Raw genomic sequence first — 6,000 nt, 5'->3', positions numbered from 1 at the left:
AATGCTTCTTGTTTGAATCAATTATTACCATACTAGTTGCATCCTTCCTTCTACATCTATTATTGGGCATTCTAATGTAAGAAAGAGCTTTCTCTTTCTGCACGTGTGTATGTATGTATGTGTGTATGTAATGCATGTATGTGTCTGTATATCAGGACTATTTTTATTTCATGGGTTATAATCTGTTACTGTCATTATTTTGATACTCAAGTTGTCCCAGATTTGGCCACTGGGAGTCCCTTTAAGTTGGCACCTTGGCTCTTTTGACATGTCCTCAGCATTACTTGAGCACTTGCCTATCTTATGGCACAGCTAGATGTTTCATGTACCACGGTACCAGGCACTGGGCACTTTTCCTGCTCCAGCCCTCAAATCTACCATTTTCCCAAGCCCCAGTTCCTTTCAGTGGAGAATGGATTTAAAACCCGAGATCTAGGTGTTAGGTGTATTCATGGCTACATGGTGTATTCATTATTGCTGTCTTTGTGGACAGAACTGGGAAATGCACATGTGCATCACACACACACACACACACACACACACACACACACACTTGCCTGCATGCTTATGTAACTATATATATCAAAAGCTATGAGTTTACACTGATTCCTCTAACTCCAATCTAACACCACAGGGGTCTTTCTGGCCTTTCCTGTTTTCATACTTGTAATTCCCTTCTCTGATGCCGAGCAACCTGGCTCTCATTATCCTTGATATATGAACCTGTTTGTTCAATCCCCAGGCACACTGAGCCACCGCCTCACTCAGCTGCCTTTCTTGCTTAGTCCCAAATCCCACCAGCCACCTCCAACAAATGCTGAGGAAGGAAAGGAGGAAAGAGGAAGCTGGATATTTATTTTCTCTTTTTTGAACTAGTAATACATTCACTTCATAAAAAAATAAAAGTTATAGAAAAGTATACAGTGAAACTCTCCCTTCCCTGTCTCTCATTCCAACACTACTCCTCTCCTTGGGTAACAACTATTATTAGTTTTATATATACACAAGCTAATATAAATACATTTTTTAAATTGTCTCCTCTTTTACAGAAACTATCCTTCACATTCCTTTTCTTGTTTGTCAAGACATCTTGGGGAGCTTTCTATATCAGTACATAAGAAATGGTCTCACCGGTGACAAGTTTAAGAACAGCCTGATCAACATAGTGAGATCCCATCTCTGAAAAATGTAAATAAACAGAAATAGAAATGGTCTCACCCTTTTTAATGGCTATATAATATTTCATTGTTTGGATATTCCATACTTTAGTCAGCCCACGTGTAACAGGCATTTAGATCATTACTAAGATTTCGCTATGCCAAACAAAATTGCAATAAATAACCACGAATGCATTCATTCCACATGTGTGCAAACATGTCTATAGAGTAAGTTTTCAGAAGTGGGATTGCTGGTATGACCTTTTATGCTTATGTGTTTCATGATTAATGGTCTGTCTCCCCTCTTGGAATGCCATCTCCAAGAGGAAAGGGACTCTGTTCTAGTCACTGCTGCTTTCCCAGGAACCATTAGAACGTGGTAGGCACTCAATAAACATTTATCCACTAAATGAGTGAATGACTAATGCACTCTGATTCTGGACTTTACCATGTCAAGCATTTCGTAGCCCCTGTGCATAAGGCGCTACAAACTATTCTCCAAACACCCCTGGGAAGTAGGAATTGTTTGACAGCCCCATTTGACAGATGAGAGTCCTGAGGCTCAGAGAAGGACCACAACTAGGCTGATGTCACACAGCTAGCCAAAGCCACGCCACAGTTTCCACCAGGTGAGTCAGGCCCTGGAGTCTGCCGCCACGAACCACTGCGCCTGTGCCACACACACAGCTCAGTCTCCCAGCCCCGCATGGATCCCTCCTTTCACCCACCGGCCTTCCTGGTCCCATCTACTGCCCCTTGCCCTGGCCTCATCCCCAGCTGAAGACACTTACACTTGCTCCTACCCTAAGCCAACACAGGACAGGACGAAGGAGAGGAGCTGTCATTTCCATACAGCTGTCCCTGGGAGCCGGGCCCTGCCCAAGCCCCCCCATTTTCCCTGAAAAGGCTGAATTGTCTTGGCCGTTTGGGGAGCACCTCTCAGCACAGGCCGGGCTGCCTGGGCAGGGCCTGGCTAGGCTATTATCCTACATTATCTCACTCCCCTGCTCCTGAAAAGAACCAGTGACTGCTCACCGCTCTCAGCCCTCCCCTGCCTGTTCCATCTTTTACACTTAATTACCTCACTCACTACCCCGCAGCCTGCAGAGGCCGGACCACAACTGGGGCGTGAGTAATCCCCGCATCGCACACCCAGCCAGCCGGCCAGCAAGGAGCAAATTGCTCATACAGCCCATAAATAAAGGAACAGGGCCTGCTCGGGCCTTCTGAGCAGAAGGACCCTTGTGGTGGCTGCTGTGAGGGGCAGGTATCGGCCCTAGCTTCCCAGTTGGCCTTTGCCAGCCCTGGCGAGATGGTCTCCACCTCCTCCACCCCAGACGTGACCTTGAACTTCCCCAGGCCACTGAAGTCACAGCTCAATGCCACTGAGACAGATGGGGCAGCAAGCGCCAGCACCCCTTCCTCCCCACAACCAGGGTACCGCCAAGCATGACTTCCAGGGGCCTGCCTAACCCGCCCAGCCATCTCCTCGCTTCTCTTCTCCCCTCCCCATCCCTGCCAGGGAATACTTTGTAAGCCCTGTGTCCTCTTTCTTTCCCAGCTTCGTTACTCATGCTGTTTCTGCTCCCTGAACAGTTTTTCTCAGCACTCAGGGGTCTGGTTAGTTCCTACTCATTTGAGAGGCCACTTCCAATGGGAAGCCTTCCCTGATCCCTCTGGGCTGGGTTGGGGGCCTCAGGTACTTCCCCCATCAAAGCATCAAGTCTTTCCATTGTCACTGTCTGCTTTTCTCTTTCGAGGGAAAGACTGAGCCTTACGCATCTCCCTTTTGCCTAGCACCCAGCCCAGGTCCTGGCATGTCACCAGGCTATTGACTAGGTGCTAAACAAATGTGAATAAGTAAATGAGTGCTTAGCAAACAACTTATCATTTCCAAGTCACAATGCATGTAAATGATATTTCAAGATATGCGGAACATCTGTAATGTAATTTTTAAAAATCTGTGATTTCTATTGGTGACAAAGTCACAGGTCCTGCTAATACCGCTGTGGTCTGTTGCCTGCATTCATAATTGAAGGAATGATAAGTTTCAGATAGAGGTTAATGAAATTAAAGATGTAATACTTTCCCTATCCCAGTTAATGACAGACCAACTAAATTCTTTCCATGGACCCCAGGTTAGGACTTGTGATAGGGAATGACATTACTTCACTTTACACAGCTTGGCAGACATTGCTAATCAATTGCAGCAGTCTTTCTCACTGAGCCCAAACTCAGTTACAGCATCTATCTCAGCACCATGTTCCAGGCTATGGACCAATCAAGATTGGGCTCTTGAGCTGTAATCGACTTGGCATTCCTGGGAAGTGAGAGAGGGGGCAATACCATTGTAAGCATGAGATTAAGGGAGAAGGGCAGTAAAGTGAGGTTTTGCAACAATATGTGGGTAGAAGGCCATAAAAACAAAACACTTTCTAGTACCTTGATATATGCCACCCAGGGAAACAAAACAAGCTTATTAAATGTCTGGTCATGTAATTAGAAGTCTGGTATCTACAGTAAGGGAGGTGACAGTTTCATTCTGCTCAGCTTCATTCACCTATTTCTGGAGTTTTGTGCTCAGGTCTGGGTCCTGTATATTCAGAAGAACACTGACAAACTGGAACATGGTTCAGGGAAGCAACCAGGACCGGGAGACATGTGGAAACTGCATCCTGTGCCACTGATTTGTTGACACCATGGACATGCATTGAGACTTTCTTCTGAGCCGCTCTGTGCTAGGATCTGGGGACACAAAAATTAACAACCCAGGCCTCTGCCCTCGAAGTGAGGACAGTGGAAAGAACTTGGTATGTGCATATCCCCAAGGGGCCATCTGGGCCAGAAGGGTGGAGTCTGTGCACAGAGAGCGTCCAGCTGAACATGAGAAAAATAGTACCAGTGGAGTTTCCAGACAATGGCATGGGCTGCTAAATCATCCAGGACCCATGGCTGCAGACGTGCTTGAAGGATCTCCAAGAGGGTCAGAAGGCTTACAGGCTTCATATCTAGAAAAGAAAAAAAGCCCTCAAATCAGACCAAAGCCCTGGCCTGAGGGAGACTTCACTGCTGACACCATAGGTCCCCAAGACAGAGCTCGTGCTGCTGACACCAATGCTGGATGCTGACACCAGGACTTTAGTCCTTGCTACCTCTGGACACTTAATGTAGCAACCACCACACTCGCACCAGAATGGCACGAGGCTAACCTGGGTCACTTGACTGCCCCCTGGCCAAGACGGGGCTGGGAAGGCCAGCAATGATACCATGAGTGGGAGGTGAGGTCTCAGAAGCAAGGATGTTGGAGGGTGCTGGACGGCCAAAAGGAAGGTCACCTGCCCACTCCAGCCACCAAGGACTAGGTGAATCTGGTCAGCCCAGCTCTGGGCCCAGCATTTTACATGGACCATCTCTGTTAATCAACTCAGCTCTCAGAATTGCAAGCTATACTTTTCAATCCCCATTTTACAGATGAGAAAAGTGAAGCTCAGGGAATCTAAGTCATGTGCCCTGTTCTTTTAACTGCTCCAGGAAGGTAAGTTCGCTGGGGCAGGGGAGTCATTTATCCACACTGAAGCTGATCTAGGCAACTGGGCTCTAGGCATCACCAGTCCTGGGATCTCTTGGATTCCACCCTGAATCTGCCACAGAAATGTTAAAGCAGATTTCCTGAGGCTCCACCCAGCACTTGCTGCATTCTGGACTCTACACAAAAGTCACCTCCTCAGAGAGGTCTTCTTTGACTACCCTATCTAAAGTGGCTCTTGCTCCACCTTTCTCTATCTTTTTTTTTTTTTTTTTGAGATGGAGTCTCGCTCTGTCCCCCAGGCTGGAGTGTAGTGGCACAATCTCGGCTCACTGCAAGCTCCGGTTCCCGGGTTCACGCCATTCTCCTGCCTCAGCCTCCCGAGTAGCTGGGACTACAGGCGCCCGCCACCATGCCCGGCTAATTTTTTGTATTTTTAGTAGAGACAGGGTTTCACCGTGTTAGCCAGGATGGTTTCGATCTCCTGACCTTGTGATCCGCCCGCCTCGGCCTCCCAAAGTGCTGGGATTACAGGTGTAAGCCACCACGCCCGGCCTCCACCCCTCTCTATCTTTGCCCATTTCCCTGCCTGGTGCTTTCTATGACAGGACGTTGGCATAGCTACCTACTGTTGGCTCAGCAGGATGTAAGCCACATGAGAGCAGGTCTCTGTCTTGTTCATTGCTGTGTCCCCAGCCCTTAGCACAGTGTCTGGCACGTGGCAGGTCACAATAAATATCTGCAGATTTATAGCTGTGAGCCCCTGGGCAATTTTTTTCTTTCTTTTTCTTTTGTTGTTGTTGTTGTTTTTTTGTTGTTTGTTTGTTTTTTGAGACAGAGTCTTACTCTGTCACCCAGGATGGAATGCAGTGGCCCGATCTTGGCTCCCTCTTACCTCTGCCTCCCGGTTCAAATGATTCTCATGCCTCAGCCTCAGTAGCTGGGATTACAGGTGCATGCCACCATGCCTGGATGATATTATTATTATTATTATTATTATTATTATTATTATTTGTATTTTTAGCAGAGATGGGGTTTCGCCATGTTGGCCAGGCTGGCCTTGAATTCCTGGCCTCAAGTGATCCACCCACCTCAGCCTCCCAAAGTGTTGGGACTATAGGCGTGAGCCATCGCGCCCAGCTGCTTGGGCAATTTCTTAACATCTGGTTATCCCCTTTCTATAAAAGGGGATAATCATGTCATATGCCTCCAAAAGTAGTTGTGAGGGTTCTGTAAGTTCATGTAGTATCACAGCCAAGCAGGCCTTTTCATGAGCACTATTGTGTACCAGGCCTATAATGGGGCACCTGTATGGGG

The sequence above is a fragment of the Hylobates moloch genome, unplaced genomic scaffold (genome assembly GCF_009828535.3).
Source record: "Hylobates moloch isolate HMO894 unplaced genomic scaffold, HMol_V3 SCAFFOLD_21, whole genome shotgun sequence".
NCBI classification, from domain to species: domain Eukaryota; kingdom Metazoa; phylum Chordata; class Mammalia; order Primates; family Hylobatidae; genus Hylobates; species Hylobates moloch.
Note: the sequence above shows the minus strand (reverse complement) of the source record.